The sequence below is a fragment of the Nomascus leucogenys genome, chromosome 11 (genome assembly GCF_006542625.1).
Source record: "Nomascus leucogenys isolate Asia chromosome 11, Asia_NLE_v1, whole genome shotgun sequence".
Classification (NCBI taxonomy): domain Eukaryota; kingdom Metazoa; phylum Chordata; class Mammalia; order Primates; family Hylobatidae; genus Nomascus; species Nomascus leucogenys.
In genome coordinates this window covers 29,716,885-29,737,149 of record NC_044391.1, presented here as the reverse complement: position 1 = coordinate 29,737,149, position 20,265 = coordinate 29,716,885, and the positions used below count along the sequence as shown (strand labels likewise).

At 41.4% G+C, this 20,265-nt stretch overlaps 1 long non-coding RNA gene across 1 annotated transcript; it reads right to left on the bottom strand.

The window, feature by feature from the left end:
• Window positions 1-601: 601 nt before the first annotated feature.
• LOC115837335 lies at window positions 602-16,891 on the bottom strand. Its single transcript, XR_004032389.1, has 3 exons — window positions 16,880-16,891; window positions 14,430-14,438; window positions 602-789 (listed from the first exon to the last, which is right to left on the bottom strand). It is a non-coding gene; the product is annotated as an uncharacterized LOC115837335 (long non-coding RNA).
• Window positions 16,892-20,265: the final 3,374 nt, after the last annotated feature.

Here is a 20,265-nt window from a genome sequence, read left to right as displayed (position 1 = left end):
ATGAATTCTTAACCTCAATTTGCAGAAACTGAGACTTTGCCTGATACCACAGAGCTAGGAAAAAGTGGGTATAAGATCCTCACCAAGTCTGACTTCCAAAAGAAGATTTGAAAAGAAACCTCCTTGCTACCTGCCAAATCTCTGTAGAGCCAGCAGCCATGTTCACACATGAAACAGGACAATGACAATAGCACCAGGAATAGCTACTCCTGGTCAGATGCCCTCATGAGCTCAACTCCGCAGGATGGGGACACTGCACCCTGCTTAGGGGAAAGGAAGGGGGTTTGGAGAGGAAGCCCAGCCAGCCAAGCAACCAGAGATGGGAAAAACCCACTGGGAAGAACTTGCTTCCTCTAGCTGGGCTTTGCAAAACACAGGAAAGGATGAGTCTGCACAGACAGAAATGGTCTAGAATGGCTAAATGTTTCATGTAGGAATTTTATTTTATGATTAATACACTTGTGCCATTTCTTAGAATCATTTGCTTGTTTAATTCTAGTCTATCAAGTGATAATTTCGTTGATATTTAGAGGCTCCTCAGTTAATTTCTGTGGGATTTTTGGTTATATTTAATAAGGAAAATAATATGAAATGTCTAAGAAAAAAAGAAACAAAGCCAATTATTCCTGAGAATGTTTAAATTTATTGAAGTACACTTGTTAATTGTTAGTATAGAACCTACATTTCATAATAGAAAACCCTGGACTTGCCAGTGGTAGCTGCTGGAATGAGGTGTTTGTCCAGTACATCCAGAACGTCACCACAGATTAACTTTAGCTCAGTCTCAACCTGAAAAAATAAAAGTAAATTTAAAAAAAATCAGATCGTTGAAGTCTAGAAATTCTGTAAATTATTACACATTCTATGTACCTCTGTTTTTGTGGAAGAGAGCTTAGTGTTACAGAGAATTCGTTTCCCTCTCCAAACTCCCTTCTTCCCTTTTGACACAAAAGCAGAGAAAAGCTGCCTGTCGGTTATCAAAAGTATCTGTTTCTTTCTCCACGCAATTAAGTGCTACACACACACACCACCCCCCACCCCAACACCCCCTCACAGTCCAACTGCAGAATCACCAATGACTGAAACTAAACACTGATGCTACATGGTAAATGCTGGTCAATTACATGAATATTTCACAAGGTAGCAATTATTGTGTCCATTTACTTGGAAAACAGAAGCTAAGACATTTGCTCAAAGATCATCCCCTTAAAAGAACTTAATAAGCAGAGCTAGGATTTGAAGCCAGGCAGGGTGCAAGGGACAGAACAAAATTCAAACCCAGGCAGTTTGCCTTCAGTACTTATATTCCTAACAATGTTCAACAGGCAATCCCTTTAGTGTAAGAGATCAAAAACTAGTTAAGATACCAAACATCTGGGGACCAAAGTAACTATTGCCACTCATTTGTATTCACTTATAATGCTGAAAATGTACACCACCTCTAACGGCACATACCCAGTTTACTTCTTCTTCATTTTTTTTTTTTTTTTTTTTTTTTTTTTTTTTTTTTTTTTTTTAGAGGGAGTCTCGCTTTGTCACCCAGGCTGGAATGCAGTGTCGTAATCTCAGCTCACTGCAACCTCCACCTCCCGGGTTCACGCCATTCTCCTGCCTCAGCCTCCCGAGGAGCTGGGACCACAGGCGCCTGCCACCACGCCCAGCTAATTTTTTATATTTTTAGTACAGACGGGGTTTCACCATGTTAGCCAGGATGGTCTCGATCTCCTGACCTCATGATCTGCCTGCCTCGGCCTCCCAAAGTGCTGGGATTACAGGCATGAGCCACCAGGCCCAGCCTATTTTTTGTTTTTTAGACAGAGTCTTCCACTGTCACCCAGGCTGAAGTGCAGTGGCCCTATCTCAGCTCACTGCAGCCTCTGCCTTCCAGGTTCAAGCAGTTCTCATGCCTCAGCCCACTGAGTAGCTGAGATTACAGGGGTGCACCACTGTATTGGGTTAATTTTTGTATTTTTAGTAGAGATGGGGTTTCACCATGTTGGCTAGGCTGGTCTTGAATTCCTAGCCGCAAGAGATCCACCTACCTCGGCCTCCCAAACTGCTGGATTATAGGTGTGGGCCACGCGTGGCCCAACTCTACTATTTCAATGAAGCTCCTGTACCCTAGGTCATCACTGACTTCCCAGTTGCTGAATCCAGTTGTCTTTACTGAGTTGGTCCTTAATTTAACTTTCTTTTGCATTGAAGCTACTGACTGACTACAGCATTTTGAAACTCTGTTCCTCTTATTACTGTGATTCTACTTTCCTTATTTTTCATCTTATCTCTTAAGTCTGTGGTTTCTCAGACTTCCTCACAATTGATTGCTTATTTTAAAAATTCAAAAATTTAAACCTCCTGAGCAGTTCAAAAATAATATACCTTTGAAATTTGTTAAACTTTTCAGAGTTGCAAGGATAGTTCAGTGATCACCAGTTGTTACCATTTTGCCATATTTTCTTTGTCTGTGTGTCCCTCCCTTTCTACCTGCCCCCATATATATGTATATCTATGAATATTCATGTTTTTTAACTTTAATAAATTTTCTTCCTGTACAATTTGAGAGTTAACTGCAGATTTCATATCACTTTACCCCTAATTTCTTCAATATGTCTGCTAAGAATAAGAGCATTTTTTTTTTTTTTTTTTGAGAATGAGTCTCACGCTGTCGCCCAGGCTGGAGGGCAGCGGTGCAATCTTGGCTGACTGCAACCTCCACCTCCTGGATTCAAGTGATTCTCCTGCCTCAGCCCCCCAAGTAGCTGGGATTACAGGTGCCTGCTACCACGCCTGCCTAATTTTTGTAATTGTAATAGAGATGGGGTTTTGCCATGTCGGCCAGGCTGGTCTCAAACTCCTGACCTAAGGTGATCTGCCCTCCTCGGCCTCCCGAAGTGTTGGGATTACAGACATGAGCCTCTGTTCCCAGCCTCTTTTTCCTTTTGTAATTAACAAGTGATCTATGGAATGATAGAAACAGTGTGAATATTCTGTCCCATAATAATCTTTACTTAATGGTTTCATCTGGATTGCTTCTTGCCCAAATCAAGTATTACTATAGTGATTAGAAAATGGAGGCTTTTCTATTTTTTCTATATTGTCATTCTTCTGTAAAGATCTTTTTATACTCCTTTTTTTTGAGACGAAGTCTCGCTTTGTCACCAGGCTGGAGTGCAGTGGTATGATCTCAGCTCACTATAACTTCTGCCTCCCAGGTTCAGGTGATCCTCCTGTCTCAGCCTCCAGAGTAGCTGGGACTACAGGCATTCGCCACTGTGTCCAGCTAATTTTTTGTATTTTTAGTAGAGATGGGGTCTCACCATGTTGGCCAGGTTGGTTGCAATCTCTTGACCCCATGATCCAGCCATCTTAGCCTCCAAAAGTGCCTCACCCCCCTGTGATGGGGGTCCTAAGAGCCAGGAGGGGAGAGGGGCTGGCTCTTACTCCCCACATCACAGGGGGTGCCTCACCCCCTGCGATGGGGTTCCTAAGAGCCAGGGGGGGATGCAGAGGTTGCAGTGAGCTGAGATCATGCCATTGCACTCCAGCCTGGGTGACAGAGCAAGACTCCATCTCAAAAAATAAAATATAAAATAAAAAAGTTAAATAAATTGTCTAACGCCATTTGTCAAATAAGGTAGAGAGGTCCAACTCCAGCCCAGGACTGAAAGCCCTTGATCTAAAACTGCTCTTTCCAATATGGTGGCAATAGCACTTGAAATGTGGTCAGTCAAAATTGAAATGTACTGTATGTGTAAAATATACACAATATTTTAAAGACTTAGAATTTTGAAAAAAAGTTACTTATCTTAAGAATACTTTTTTGTTTCAGAGATGGAATCTTGCTCTGTTGCTCAGCCTGGAGTACAGTGGCACAATCGGGATTGCAGCCTCAAATTCCTGGGCTTAAGTTATCCTCCCACTTCAGCCTCCTGAGTAGCTGAGACTACAGGCAGGCACCATCATGCCCAGCTAATTTTTTTTTTATTTTTAGTAGACACAAGGTCTTGCTATGTTGCCCAGGCTGGTCTTGAACTCCTGGCCTCAAGCAGTTCTCCGACCTTGGCCTCCCAAAGTGTGATTACAGGAGTGAGCCACCATGCCTGGCCTGAAGAATAATTTTTAAATAATTACATGTTGAAATGACAATATTCTGGCAACGCTGGGTTAAATTTAAAATATTACTAAAATTAATTTCACATTTTCATTTTTTCTCTTTTCAAAGTGGCCACTAAAAAAATTTTAAATGTATTTGATTAATGTATGTGATTCACAATATATGTTTATCATACAGTGCTGATGTAAGCCATTGGGTATAGTGCCATCTTTATATGTACCTAAGGATGGATGGGTTGATGGATGGATATATATTTTAGTATAGAATAATATTAAAATATAAAAGGATGTGAAAATATTAACAATGGTGGGTTAGTCTGCTTGGACTACTGTAACAAAATACCATAGACTGGGTGGCTTAAAAAACAGAAATTTATTTTCACAGTTCCAAAGGCTAGAAGTTCAAGGTCAAGGTGCCAGCATGATCACATTTCTGTCTTGTAGATGGCCACCTTCTTTGTGTGTCCCAACATGGAAGAGATAGCCAATGAGCTCTGGTTTGTCTCTCCCTGTTTTCATAAGGGCACAAATCCTATTGGATTAGGGTCCTTATGACCTTGTTTAACCTTGTTTACCTCCTGAAGGCCCCTTTTCAAATACTATCACTGTATTACTCCATTTTCATGCTGCTGATAAAAACATACCCTAGACTGGGCAATTTACAAAAGAAAGAGGTTTAATTGGACTTACACTTCCACATGGCTGGGGAGCCTCACAATCATGGTGGAAGACAAGGAGGAGCAAATCATGTCTTACACGGATGGCAGCAGGCAACGAGAGAGAGAGTTTGTGCAGGGAAACTCTCATTTGTAAAACCTTCAGAGCTCATGAGACTTATTCACTATCACAAGAACAGTATGGGAAAGACCCATCCCTGTGATTCAATTACCTCCTACTGTTTCCTCCCATGATACATGGGAATTGTGGAAGTTACAATTAGAGATGAGATTTGGGTGGGGACACAGCCAAACCATATCATTCCATCCCTGGCCCCTTCCAAATCTCATGTCCTCACATTTCAAATCCAATCACACCTTTCTAACATTCCCCCAAAGTCATAACTCATTTCAGCATTAACTCAAAAGTCCGCAGTCTCAGACAAAGCAAGTCCCCTCAGCCTATGAGCCTGTAAAATCAAAAGCAAATTAATTACTTCCTAGATACAATGGAGGTTCAGGCACTGGGTAAATGCAGCCATTCCAAATGGGAGAAATTGGCTAAAACAAAGGGGCTACAAGCCCCATGCAAGTCTGAAATCCTGTGAGGTAGTCAAATCTTAAAGCTCCAACATGATCTCCTTTAACTCTATGTCTCACATCCAGGCTTTGAAGGCTACAGACTCCCTCCCAGCTGCTTTAACAGGCTGGCATTGAGTGTCTGTGGCTTTTCCAGGCAAACAGTGTAAGCTGTTGATGGATCTAGCATCCTGGGTTCTGGAGGACAGTGATGGCCCTCTTCTCACAGCTCCACTAGGTGGTGTCTCAGTAGAGATCTGTGTGGGGACTCCAACCCCACATTTCCCTTTTGCATTGCCCTCATAGGGGTTCTCCATGAGGGCCCTGCCCCTGCAGCAAACTTCTGCCTGGGCATCCAGGCATTTCCATATATCCTCTGAAATCTAGGCAGAGGTTCCCAAACTTCAATTCTTGACTTCTGTGCACCCGCAGGCTCAACATCACATGGAAGCTGCCAAGGCTGGGGGCTTCTACCCTCTGAAGCAACAATCTGAGCTGTACCTTGGCCCCTTTTAGTCATGGCTGGAGCAGCTGGGATGCAGGACACCAAGTCCCTAGACTGCACATGGCCAGGCATCCTGGGCCCGGCCCACAAAACCACTTTTTCTCCTTGGCCTCTGGGCCTGTGATGAGAAGGGCTGCTGTGAAGACCTCTGACATGCCCTTGAGACATTTTCCCCAATGTCTTGGGGATTTGTTACTTATGCAAATTTCTGCAGCCAGCTTGAATTTCTCCTCAGAAAATGGGATTTTCTTTTCTATCACATTGTCAGGCTGCAAGTTTTCTGAACTTTTATTCTCTGTTTCCCTTTTAAAACTGAATGCCTTTAACAGCACCCAAGTGGTGACCCAAGTCACCTCTGGAATGCTTTGCTGCTTAGAAATTTCTTCTGCCAGATACCCGAAATTATCTCTCTCAAGTTCAAAGTTCCACAAATCTCTAGGATGGGGGCAAAATACCCAGGGGCAAAATGCTGCTAAAACATAACAAGAGTCACCTTTGCTCCAGTTCCCAATAAGTTCCTCATCTCCATCTGAAGCCACCTCAGGCTGGACTGCATTGTCCATATCGCTATCAGCATTTTGGGCAAAGTCATTCAACAAGTCTCTAGGAAGTTCCAAACTTTCCCACATTTTCCTGTCTTCTTCTGAGCCCTCCAAACTGTTCTAAGCCCTGCCTGTTACCCAGTTCCAAAGTCATTTTCACATTTTTGGGTATTTACAGCAGCACCCCACTCTACTGGTACCAATTTACTGTATTAATTCATTTTCACACTGCTGATAAAGACATACCTGAGACTGGGCAACTTACAAAAGAAAGACATTTAATGGCCTTGCAGTTCCACATGGCTGGTGAGGACTCACAATCATGGTGGAAGGCAAGGAGGAAAAAGGCATGTCTTACATGGATGGCAGCAGGCAAAGAGAGAGAGAGCTTATACAGCAAAACTCCCATTTTTTAAAGCCATCAGATCTCGTGAGACTTATTCACTATCACAAGAACAGCATGGGAAAGACCCACCCCCATGATTCAATTACCTCCCATTAATTTCCTCCCATGACACATGGGAATTGTGGGAGTTACAATTCAAGATGAGATTTGGGTGGGGACACAGCCAAACCATACTAATCACATTAGGGGCTAGGGCTTCAACATATGAATTTTGGAGAACACCATTCAGTCCATAAAAAATAATTATCTCTGGATAGTTGAATTACAGATAATTTGTATTTTTCTCTTTATTTTGTTCTGTCCCAATAATTGTATGTATTTCTTTTTTAATCATAAAACACACGTAGGCCAGACATGGTGGCTCATGCTTGTAATCCCAGCACTTTGGGAGGCTAAGGTGGGAGAATCACTTGAGCCAAGGAGTTCGAGACCAGCCTGGGCAATACATGGAGAAACCCCATCTCTACAAAAAATTAGCTGGATGTGGTTATGCATGCCTGTAGTCCCAGCTGCCCAATAGGCTGAGGTGAGAGGATTGCTTGAGCCCAGGAGGTCGAGGCTACAGTGAGCCATGATAGCTCCACTGCACGCCACCCTGGGTGACAAAGCAAGGCCCTGTCTCAAAAAAGGAAAAAAGAAAGAAAAGAAAACACACCTGTATTTCCATTACAATGCTATTGCGACAAAAGCTTTAGGGTCATTCTTCAGGATTCTTCTTCATGTTATAATTTTATAATAAAGATTAAAATGTTCGTCAACATTAGGCATTTATTTCTTATGTGGTATTATTTTGCTTCAGTGAGCACTTTCATGATTTGTAACTTCCAAATGGTGAGTTGTCTCTAATGTTTAAGAGACTCTGGCAGGACCAGACCACCCAGGGTAATGTAGCTAGGTGCTCAGAGATTCTCCCTCTGCCCGAAGGAGAAGCTCCTGCCCTTTTGCCTGTGATTCTAGTGGCTCTGGAAGCATGAAGAAACAAGAAGGATGGCTCAAGTGTGGAATATGCTAAGGACTCCAAGCAGAAAGCTCAATGCCAATGCATGAGCAGACACAAGAATTGATCTTGCTTATCCGTCACATATTTCAAACATTCATCTCTTTGTAGATAAATAAGGGATATTAAAAATAAACAAAGATATACATTTATATGTATATAACTATATTATTCTTTATATGAAACCTGATGAAATTTTCAGGCTCATTTAACCAGTTGTCAAATGACCAGGAAACCAGCCGGGAGCTACAGACCAAGATATTTTTGGGTAATAGGATGCTAAATGGGAAAGACAGATTAGTTACAAGCATTTGATTATTAACAGATTTCGTGTCTCCCTCTCTACCCCCATTCCAATAACCATATCTGCTAGCTATTGAATAATGGGGTTTAAATTCTCTTGGACTATTATCATAGCTGCAGTAGCAAACTTTTAACATGGTGCTTGCTCATTCAACTCCTATTATAATTTTCTGTGAAGTAAAATATCACAGTCATTCAAATTCATAGACTAAAGATATATCTACAGTGACAAAGTAAAGTATAGGATAAAATTCATTATCCTGATAAATTGATGAACATGGACAGTCACTCTGAATAATTTGAGCCAAAGGAACTTTTTCCTCTCAATGGTTGGATATTTTTGGCCTGATTTATCCACATAATTGCCTCAGCTCTTCATTTTATTTTGCCCATGTCAACACAACAAAGTCTCTGTACTTGATTTTGAAAGCTTCAGTATTTCATGTCACGTTAGCAAGTGAGACGCACATAGCAAATTCTGGATGGGGTTCTTGTGACAAATGACTTCTATGGTTTGCACGTGCCTCCTCAATGACAGCTGCTGGGAAGAAACATCACCTCCCAGCTGCACAACTTGATCCTTTTCTCCCTTGTGAATTAGGAGGAATTGAATGTTTGGCTGTAAAGTGGCACTTCGCACTGCTCTCGTTGAATATCACAATTGTGCCCGCATGAAAGGAAACAAAAAACCTCATCATTGGCAACTGATGGGAGAAAAAATAGTCCTCTCATTACAGAGATAATAAGCAGGATGTTCCCCTGCAGCCTTTCTTCTTAATTCTTCTTATTGTATTTTATTAAATGATGCAGTTTGAAATTAAGGCTCTGGCAACCTTTGTGCACACTCTGCATAAACAAGCAAAACAGAAACACAGTTAAAAGAGCAAGTATAAACCCCTCCCAAAAGCCATCTGCTTTCTTCTTGTTATGAAACTTCAATTCATCAGCAAAACTCTAAAGAAAATATTTATAGCAGAAATGTAAGCTGCATTCTGAAGCTGCTTGGAGGCAGGGTTAGTGGAACATTGGAAAACTCAGTTAGGCTGTGTCACTTAGTAACCAATCTAGAACTGGTCATTTAACCTGCCTCATTCACTCCTTCAACCTTTTCTGCACTTGTCCATTCATCTCACAGAATTTATTCAAGACCCTCAATGTGCCAGGACTTGTGGTAGGTGTTTCCACATCATTAAATGAAGATAATTGTTATACCAGCCATGTGTACCTCTCCAGGTTACTGAAAGCATTGCTGTAAAATATAAAACAAAGACATCTGTGTTTATTTTCTACCAATAAGCCACTAGAAGAAAGAATACATTCATTTAGTTACATATGCAAAAAGTGTAAACATGATTATAACTTAAGGGGAAATTTTATTTTATATATCCACTGTCACAAACTTTTTGCTGATTTTCACCCTGGTTCATCACATAAAATATATTCCCATTTCTATCTTACTCATTGCTCTTCTCAGTGGAGGGAAAACAGTGAACCATGCACTATAGATTTTTTTAATGCCATTAGGCAGTCACACTATGTAAACATACAAATAAATATACCATACCTAAGCAATAATACCAACATACACTTCGAGTTTGCTAAGCAAAATGTCACCTTGAACTTCCTTTCCATTTGCCCCACAATTTATACTTCTCCAATACTCAGAACCACAGCCCAAAGTGAAATCAGACAGGGACCTGGAGATTTTGTGGGAACAAAAAAGATAACTTCATTTTGTTTATTTTGTTTAGCAAGTGAATTAAAATGGGGATATTTGTTTTCACAGCATATTCTAGCCTATCCTAACAAATTCAGAATTTTTATTAGTGATAAGAGGCCAACACAAAGAAACCTAAAATGTGTAGCAATGACTTAGCAATTAGGCAGAGGGCAGTGAAGAATCCAATGTTGGAGGCTGGAAAAAAATGGCAATCCATTTTAAGCAGTGGGAAACCATTTGGCAAAAATTAAAATCCTGTGGTAATTTGGGAGGCAGACCGTGTGGCTTCTGAGCCCAGTGACTTAGGGAAACAACGTTGAAAGTGAATGTTGGCTGTATTTGGCAGAGGATTGCAATAATGAAATAAGCTCAGGAAAACCCTGGCTGGCTTGCAAACAGAAATGAAAGGGAAAAAAATCGTTCAGAAATTTGGAAGTTTGCAAGTTGGAAAAGTGACTATTTCTAGGCTCTAAACAAGAAGACTCGGCATCTCAAAAGACTGCCACAAAATCACAGTGAAATGTCCCCATTGGATGAAATGACTTAGGACGAGAATCAATTAAGAGTGTAAACAGATTAAGTGTGTGAATGTTCTACCTATTAGTCAGACATCTTCAACATAGCGCCCATATAGAAAAGAGAGAAATGCACAGAAGCGAGAAAGCAACGAAACAAAGCAGATTTTAGAATTATGCCTAGAAAAGAACTTTAAATATGGTTACTACCACATGAAAGTTACTTGAAACAAATAGATCAGAAGCCTACTGTGTATTTGAGGGAACTGCATTGTTAAATAAATCATGAGCCTGGACTAGAAAAAGCCACTGACATTTTGAGACTTATAACCCTTAAGCTGCCAATGTTGCATGGGAAAGAGGTTTGCTGAGAAAACTGTGCAGCCCCCAAGGAAGACATATTCCCCCTCACCCACTTCAGAGAGTAATGGAAAAGAAAAAATATCTTGGAGGGCACAGCTTACAGGCATAGAGGACAATGGATAAAGAATGTCTCTCAAGGACCACAACCAAGGCCTAATTAAGGAACACTTACCATCCCCTGCATAGGGGAACTCTCACCATGTCTGACCAGTGGGATGTTATCATTGTTTTGTGTCTCTAATCATCCCCTTTCAAATAGGAATGTATACCATCGTTATTCTGTTCCTTTCCACCACTCTGTATGCAGTGATATAGACAGTGGAGGACAACGATATATTCTTTCTTTCAGTTCATAGGTCACCTGATCAAGAAAAGCCTCATGCAGACATGACAGAGAGGCCCATGTATCCCATTAAGCTTGAAGTAGTGACTACATTGGACATCAGGATGTCTCCCCTGAGGTTGGATTAAGATGTCTTATGTGGGTGAAGAAAAAAGTAATTGAAAATTTGCTGATTAGAAGGGCAGATGCTGGCAGAGATTGTAAGTGCCTACCAAATATTCACATGTTTTTCTAATTTTCTAAGCCCCCATGCACCTATCGGAGTGGGATCATGCGACCCGATGAGGCCAGTAGAAAGTAAGCACATAGAACGTGTAACTTCCACCTCAATCGTGCTCTGCTCTTTGTCTTCCTCTGCTCTGCTGGCCTTGGAGGCTATGTGATCCAGATGGCATAGCTACAAAATAGAGCTTCATCAGATTCTGCATGGGAGGAAATACTTACTATTTATACAAAGTCATTAAGATCTGAAGGTTTATTTATTATCACAACATAGTTGAAGTTAGATTAATATATTACGCAATATAAGCCCCATCCTCATTCTCCCTACAAAAGTTTTATCAGGGTCTATGCTGATCACCAGATTTTGTGGTGTGAACAGATGGAGAAGGATAGGTTTGAAAAGATCCCATAAATGTCTATGTTGAAGTGAGCTGAAGCTGAAAATGTTAAGATATTATGTGCAAACACAGACATTTTGCAATGAAGAGCAGCTGATACGCAGGTTATGTTTAACTACCTATCTCTGGGATCTTAATGCCCCTCTCTCTGGATACAGGAAGCAGATTTCAAAACAATTGCAATGGGACATCATAGCTTCATCCTGAGACAGAGTTCAAACACATCCAGGTATGTGTTACATAATGATATGGCAAACTTACAGCAGTGCGTTAATTGGGAGTGCAAAAGCCGAGACAGAGCCCATCCTTACGAAGGACAGAGTTGAGCACAACAAAAGTTGACCTAACCACAAAGCCTTTATCATTGAATGAGAGAAGTGTTCTGGGCATAAGGTGGCATCTTCATTCATTTCTTTCCCTGGCCCAGGGTCCTGGAGAAACAAAGAACCATAAGTAAAACCTAAAATTTATTTAATTTAAACTTCCTTAAGACATTAGGCATATTGACATAGCTTTGGTAACCATATAACAGAGAATAGCAAAAAATGAGGAGCAAGGCATTTCCGCAATTTCACTACCCTCTTTTCAAGAAAAGCCTTGGCATCCTGAAGCACTTGTTGATTCCCTAGTGCAAGGCAGAAAAAGGTGGAAGCAATGACCGCCACGAATAGGGTATCAACATGCCCAATTGAATCAACAGCACCCAGTAGAAGTGGTAGTAGGACCCTGTGGGTGCTATTTGGCAAGTAAGATTTTTCATGAATACTTTGGGAATATTTCCTGAAGACCCTGAGAAATAGTCACAGTCAGAGGGAGAGAGAGAGAGAGAGAGAGTTTTACTGGGTACTGAATTCTTAGGTGAACAAGTGGACCTTACATATGAGTGAACTTTCATCATATGAAAACCCCTGAAACTTATGGGTTTATTACAAGGAGCATTTCTTATTTCTCACAAGTCTGGGTAGATTGGGCAGCCCTGATAATCTGGGCTGGGCTTGGATTATCTCATCTGGACTCACTCATGTGTCTGTGATGAGCTAACAGATCACCTTGAGGTTTGCTGAATGAGGAAGCCTTGACTGAAATGACACAGCTTTCTTCTACCTGTCTCATTCCTCCAGCAAATTAATTCAGGCTTGTCCTGTCAGTGGAGACAGGGGTCTGAGAAACAGCAAAAGAGCAAAAGACTTCTGCAGGCCTAAAGTTGGATCTGGATCACCATTACTTGCATCCCATTCTGTAGGCCAAAGCAAGTAACAAGGCCACACCAGATTCAAATGTAGACTCCACCTCCGTGGGAAAAGCTGCATAGTCAATTGCATGGGAGGCAGATTCTAAGAGGGCAATGACTCGGGCCTTTTTACACTCAATCTATCATACCTGGTATTTTTACTTTTATTGCAATACTCTTCGTGTGAGATAAACTTAGAACTCTAGAGTTGGAAGGATCTTAGTGATCATGCTCTACTTCAACCTTCTAATTTCAGAGATAAAGAATTTGAGGCCCAAAGTGGTTAAGCAATTTGATTAATGGCTTATAGATGAAGGAGGACTATAGATTTTTTTGATTCAGCTTAGAGCTCTTTCCACCACACTTTACCTTTCTTCCAAGGATACCTTTAGGACAGAACAAAATTTGATTTTGTACTCCATATTTTTGTCCACATTTGCTACAAAATGATTATCTAGAAACTCATCAACTATAGCCAACCAAGCCTGTTGGTCTTTCAGCTATGGTTTCCTCACTAGGCCCTGCCCTGTTCTACTTTGACCTCCCTTCAGCCATGAGTAAGCTGCCCATGAGCATGTTTCCTGACAGTGAACTTCCATAATCCTAATTGTCTGCCCTGCCCTGGGACTGTTTCTCCCTCTAGGACCAACCTGCCCCAGAAGGTGCCAGCATTTGCCCAGTGATGTCTCATCTAGAGATAACTGCCCCACACAGAGTTGCTAATAACTTTAATCTTGCAATTTTCCCTTCCTATTTTGTATCAATAGCCAAATTCTGCCTTCTTCATCTGCAATTTTTCTCCTATATTACAATCTGTATTACAAACCAGAAAACTGAAAGTGTGGTATTTATTTCCTACCTCAAACGATATAAACCCATGTTAACTGACAAGGTATTAAAACAGCTATTCCTCATGTTTTTAACCCAAGTGAGAGGGATAGAGGAAGAGAGAAGGTACAACTTCCTGACAACACAATCTTGATCCTAAGAAGCTGCAACTTGAACATCAGGTACCATCACTCTCTTGGGGGTAAGCATATGTTCAAGTGACTTGTGAGCAGACAGCCCTGCTTTCCATACAAACAGCACGACAATAGGACAAAAAGCTTCAGACTTTTAGCCATTTTTATGATTCATCTCTGTTTTTATGGGCATCCCAGCATAGTTCACCTCATTAGCCATTATAGAGATTTTAATTCTTGAGTTAATCCTGTGCTCATTCAGTAGAATGAATATTAATATCTTTCTAATGTAATTTTTAATTAAATATAGCATCACCATTATTATACCCAAAAGATCTAAATAGAGTTTGAAAGAGAAGACAGACACTATCACAATAAAAATCAGCAAATTCTGCTCACATCCTTTTCAAAAGGCTGATCACCTATGAAGTAATGAGAATAAATCGTGAGATAATGTAGGACAGATCTAATTAAGATAATGAGCTACGATTATGGATACGATTTTCCAGGGTTAAAGATCTTAACAAAAGGCAATCTATGGATATATTTTAAATATCCTCTTTGGTCTACTTACTTATATTAGCTATGCCTCTTAAAAAAAGGAAAATATTAATCAAAAGTAATGACCCTGAGTCTGCTGCTGCAACAGCAGGGTTTTAACTATTTTGCTATCGCTGATGCATTTAATACTTTGACATGCTCTTTTTGGGGGGATATTTGACTGGAACATATTTTTTTTCCATCTTGGCATTCAAGGGGAAACAGAGATATTAGGATCAATGCTCTCCCTGCACCTTGAAAGCTATATTTTAAAGATATTTTGATTTGACTAGCACAGATTTGGATGGATATTTCTGGAAGAAACTAATTAGCCTAGCTTCAATAGCAGTGGCAGGCAAGACAACCAGGGGAAAGGAGCAATTAAGTTTTGTAGGTATGCCTGGGTGCCATCTCTGCTCCCTGTCCAAAGAGACAATTCAAGGGAGAGAAAAAGTCCAGAAATAAGAATGCTTAATCCTTGGTCAACATTGTTAATAAGCAGAAATAAATATTTCCTGAGAATTGTTGAACTGCTGCAGGAGAGACTGGAAGGATCTCTTGGCTGTATTACTTGATAGAGATTCAACACTACTCTTTGAAAAGTAAGGCACATTGACCAACACCCACTAAAGCCAATGAGTGGAAGGAACTGCCGTCCAAGGGGTGGAAACAGTTCTCCCCATGTCCTGTGCCCTATCTACAGTGGCTCTCAAGGTGAGCAATTAAATCTCACTGGCGATACTTGTGCCACAGTGGATCCCAGGCCCAGAGTGAGCCCCAGTGGTATGCTGTTCACAGTTGCTATTATTTGCAACAAGTAGCATTTTACCATGGATCTGTTTCAGACCATGGGGCATGCTCAGCTCATTACCAGCATGGAAATTGTAACTCTGATGCTGTGCGTTGACTGCAGTGGCAGTAGACTTCTGGGGTCCATTAACTCCTCAGCTCCAGGACCTTTTAGTGACAGCCTGTGTGGCTACCTCAAGTGGCTTTTCACTGAAATCTTAAGAGCCTAAAAATCTTTGAAAACAGTGGGCAAAACAAAAGGATGAAAAAACATAATGATGCATTTGAAAGCAAAGAAGTTGTTGATTCTGTGTTCCCTGAATTTTTATTAGATTTTGCTTTGCATTCCTTTTCTCTATTATATAACCTCTCCCTCCCATCCCCTCATCTCTCTCTCAATCTCTCCACACCCTGTCTGTGTGATACCTCAGAAAGCATATTGCCAATAAGTCAGAAGACTTGTATTTCTAGTACTGGCACCAACTCTTACTAGACGTGTAGGTCTGAGCAAGTCACTTAACCTCTCTGGTCCTCCATTTCCTTAACTCTGAAATCTGTCATCTTGTAGGATTGATGTGAGATCATGAAATGTAAGGACATTGAAAATGATAAGCCTTTACTCTGTATATTCTCTATAACACAGCACTGTCGACAACATGTTGCCATTGCCAATATGTTCCATGGTAGATAAATTTGAGTAGCAAAGCCACTAGATGGAATGCTAATAATCACTGACTGATATCTTGAAGAAGTAAAATTATTATTTTCAGATTTGCCTTATCTCAAATGCAATCCTTAGGACCCTGGTGAGAGATCTGAGGATCTGGGAAGAGGCTTGAACACAGGCACTGCAACGAGAAGTAATGGGGACGTCTTTTCCAAGGACCTATATCTATCAAACACATTTTAATAATGTTACTCATTCTTCTTACTTTAACACTTTCGCACATCCTATTAATTTTCCTTCCTCTCTCCTCTCAGGATCAAATATTATACAGTACAAAGAGTATTATGGACTTTGTAGGCAGAAGGATCTGGCTGTGCCACTTAGCAAGTTATTCAACTTTCCAAGCTTCAGGTTTTTCATCTGTAAAATGGACTCACAGATATGGTCATATCTACTTTAAATTAAAAGTACTTGGTACATGAGTGTTATGCTCCACCTGTGGGGGATTGTTAGCAATGCAGTAAACAGGACCCTCTAGGGACAAAATTCCAAAGTGCTATAATTGGGACCCTCTCACCTCCCTGTCTGGACTTCTTCCTCCTGAAAGTTGGCATTCCCTTATTCTAATCCCCTAATTTGGGTGGTCTCATGCACCCCTGGCTGTCTAGTTGCCACTATCCAGTAATTGCAGCTTCTCCCATATCCTAAAACTAGTGCCTCCCACTTCCTCCAAACTTAAGATGAGCTCAGCTATTTATTACTCTATTTAACATGAGGTTGAGAGTAACTGGCACCCCACTAACTCCCACAGGTTATTTTTCTTTTAAATTACACATCCGTTGCAGTGCTGGGGTAGAGGGGTGACACTAGCCACGCAGTAGAAGGGAGGAAAGCTGCCCATTCTCCTGGACTTTGTATACAGGAGATAAACACTTTCCAGAGAGGTATTTGCCAGTCAATCTGGATGACTATCCCTCTGCCTGTAAGGTCAATGCCAAGCTGTGCCTCCCTCTATCCATACTCTACACTATCATCTATCAACCAAGCTATCATCCAGGACCACATATGTAGCATGTCCAAAACTCAAATGGCTGTCTTCCCAAATCTATATTCCCTATCCTAGTGATAAACTGCTGGTAACTCAAGCCTGAACTCTGGTAGTTATCTTGACACCTTTCTCTACCACACCTCTGTCCCAGTTCAAATCCTGGTTTCTGGCAATGACTTCCCAATTAGTCATTGTTCCCCTAGTTTTTCTTCAATCAGCTCTCAGTGAGGCAGAGAGAATGGTCTTTCCAAAGAGCAAATCAAATAATTTTACACTTCTGTTCAAGCCCTTATATTTGTCCCTCTGGCCTATAGGACAACATCTAAATTCAGAGCCTGTGACCCTCAGACTTTTGAGTCCTGTGCATTTTCTCCAGTCCCCTCACCGCTTTTCCCAGCATCACACCTGTACTCTGATCTGTTAAACATCTCCAGGTCTTGGCATATGCTTGCTAATCAGAAGGCCTTTTCTCCCTTCCCTGCTTAGAGAACTCCTGCTCAGCCTTAGGGATTCAGCTTGAGAGATACCTCTCTCTGGGCTCTCTCTGTGCCTTCCCCACCACTCACCTCCACCCTACTCCTTCCCCATCCCACATACCCCTATTTTATACAAATCTATTTTATCATGGCCAACATAGTGTGGTTACAATTATTTGCTAACATATTTGCCTTCTCAACTATTATGGAAATTTTAAAGACAAGAACTCTTCCTTGACCATCTCTGTGTCCCCAGTGACTGTCATGTCATTATTGACCATAGTTGTCCCTCCAAGCCTCTTGCTCCCTCTTCTAGTCATATACCTTAGGGCATCCTTCAAGCAACTTTGTGGGGACTTAGTGGCAATGAAAGGAAGCCTGCTTGGGTATTCAACTTTCACTTTGCCCAACACTAGTCAGAGAAATAAAAAGAAACAGTTGGAAGACAGTGGGAAGTAATGGAAATACTAGTTAGTTGTCTGAGTGTCTGAAGTAGTAGTTTATAATCCTAGAAAGCATTGGTACTTACATGGGTCTCGGGGTTGTTGATTCCCTATTTTCCTTACAGGGCCGCCCTTAGTGCCTAAGTGTCCAACCCTTGTCTTTCTCTCTCTCCAAATGGAGTTTATTTAATCATGTGTTACAAGAAGTATTCTGTCTCTATACATTACAGGAGCTGTAAATTTTGAAAATCTGGTTTCAATTAAAATGAATTTATCCCAGTGTATTGCCTCAAGATATCTCAATATCACATGACAGTAATACCTGTCATATTTTGGCATTACATAAAATGTTATTCCAAAGAAACTATAATTTGGTGTTTTTAACTATGATTTTGTGCATTATTCACATTTCTCCGACGTTTGAATCTCAGGGTTCTGTATCTGCTTTGTTGTTGATTTAATTGCCATCCAAGGCACTTTAATGTGAAAATCATGTCTCTCTTTCTGCTGATGACACCTGTTGTCTTCCCTGTTGAAAACCTTTATTTGGTACTATCTACAAAGGGTAACAGCAAACAAAAGGTACATCGAGGATTTATTCAATTTATATTGAAATATCAAACTGATAGCATAAAATGTGGTTGTAAAATATTTATTTTTCAAGCCCACACAATTTGTAAACCCTTTCAAACCGACTAGAAATATAAATTCATCCTGTTTCTCTGACCTCCATTATTTACGTGAGTTTACCACCACATAAAACAGAGGTGGTTTTCTTGGCCATAGAGTACAGTAGATAAGATCAATTTAATTCAAGGTTTTGGGGGGTGGAGCCAAGATGGCCGAATAGGAACAGCTCCCGTCTCCAGCTCCCAGCCCCAGCGACACAGAAGACGGGTGATTTCTGCATTTCTGCTTGAGGTACTGGTTTCATCTCACTAGGGAGTGCCTAACAGTGGGTGCAGGACAGTCGGTGAAGCGCACTGTGCGCGAGCCGAAGCAGGGCGAGGCATTGACTCACTCGGGAAGCGCAAGGGGTCAGGGAGTTCCCTTTCCTAGCCAAAGAAAGGGGAAGCAGACGGCACCTGGAATATCGGGTCAGTCCCATCCTAATACTGCGCTTTTCCAACGGGCCTGGAAAACGGCACACTAGGAGATTGTGTCCCGCACCTGGCTCGGAGGGTCCTATGCCCACGGAGTCTCGCTAATTGCTAGCACAGCAGTCTGAGATCAAGCTGCGAGGCGGCAGCGAGGCTGGGGGAGGGGCGCCCGCCATTGCCCAGGCTTGCTTAGGTAAACAAAGCAGCCAGGAAGCTCAAACTGGGTGGAGCCCACCACAGCTCAAGGAGGCCTGCCTGCGTCTGTAGGCTCCACCTCTGGGGGCAGGGCACAGACAAACAAAAACTCTGCAAGAACTTCCACAGACTTAAATGTCCCTGTCTGACTGACAGCTTTGAAGAGAGTAGTGGTTCTCCCAACACGCAGCTGGAGATCTGAGAACGGTCAGACTGCCTCCTAAAGTGGGTCGCTCACCCCTGAGCAGCCTAACTGGGAGGCACCCCCCCAGTAGGGACAGACTGACACCTCATTCAACCCGGTACTTCTCTGAGACAAAACTTTCAGAGGAACTATCAGACAGCTGAATTTGTGGTCTCACGAAAATCCGCTGTTCTGCAGCCACCGCTGCTGACACCCAGCCAAACAGGGTCTGGAGTGCACCTCTAGTAAACTCCAACAGACCTGCAGCTGAGGGTCCTGTCTGGTAGAAGGAAAACTAACAAACAGACAGGACATCCACACCAAAAACCCATCTGTACATCACCATCATCAAAGACAAAAAGTAGATAAAACCACAAAGATGGGGAAAAAAACAGACCAAAAAAACTGGAAACTCTAAAAAACAGAGCACCTCTCCTCCTCCAAAGGAACGCAGTTCCTCACCAGCAACGGAACAAAGCTGGATGGAGGATGACTTTGATGAGTTGAGAGAAGAAGGCTTCAGACGATCAAACTACTCTGAGCTACGAGAGGAAATTCAAAACAACAGCAAAGAAGTTAAAAACTTTGAAAAAAAATTAGAAGAATGGATAACTAGAATAACCAATGGAGAGAAGGGCTTCAAGGTTTTGCCCATTTAATTAAATAATAATTTCTGTTGGGGGATATGGGAAGGAGATACTTTCACAAATACGTGCATGAACGATTTGTTTGTCTGAGGCTTTTGTGGATGTTGCTGCTGTTGTTACTTATTCCATCTGATATCTTATAGCTGAATTTTATTAAAAATGCTCTTATAGCCTGAAAGGATCTTTCTGCATTCTGGATATACTATTCTATATTGTATTGATAACTATTTATTAAAGGTTTATTTACAACATTTAGATGCAAAGGATAGGTTCCAGTCAAATGAGTCCTAGTAGGATGAACTAACTGTATTTAGCTTGAAT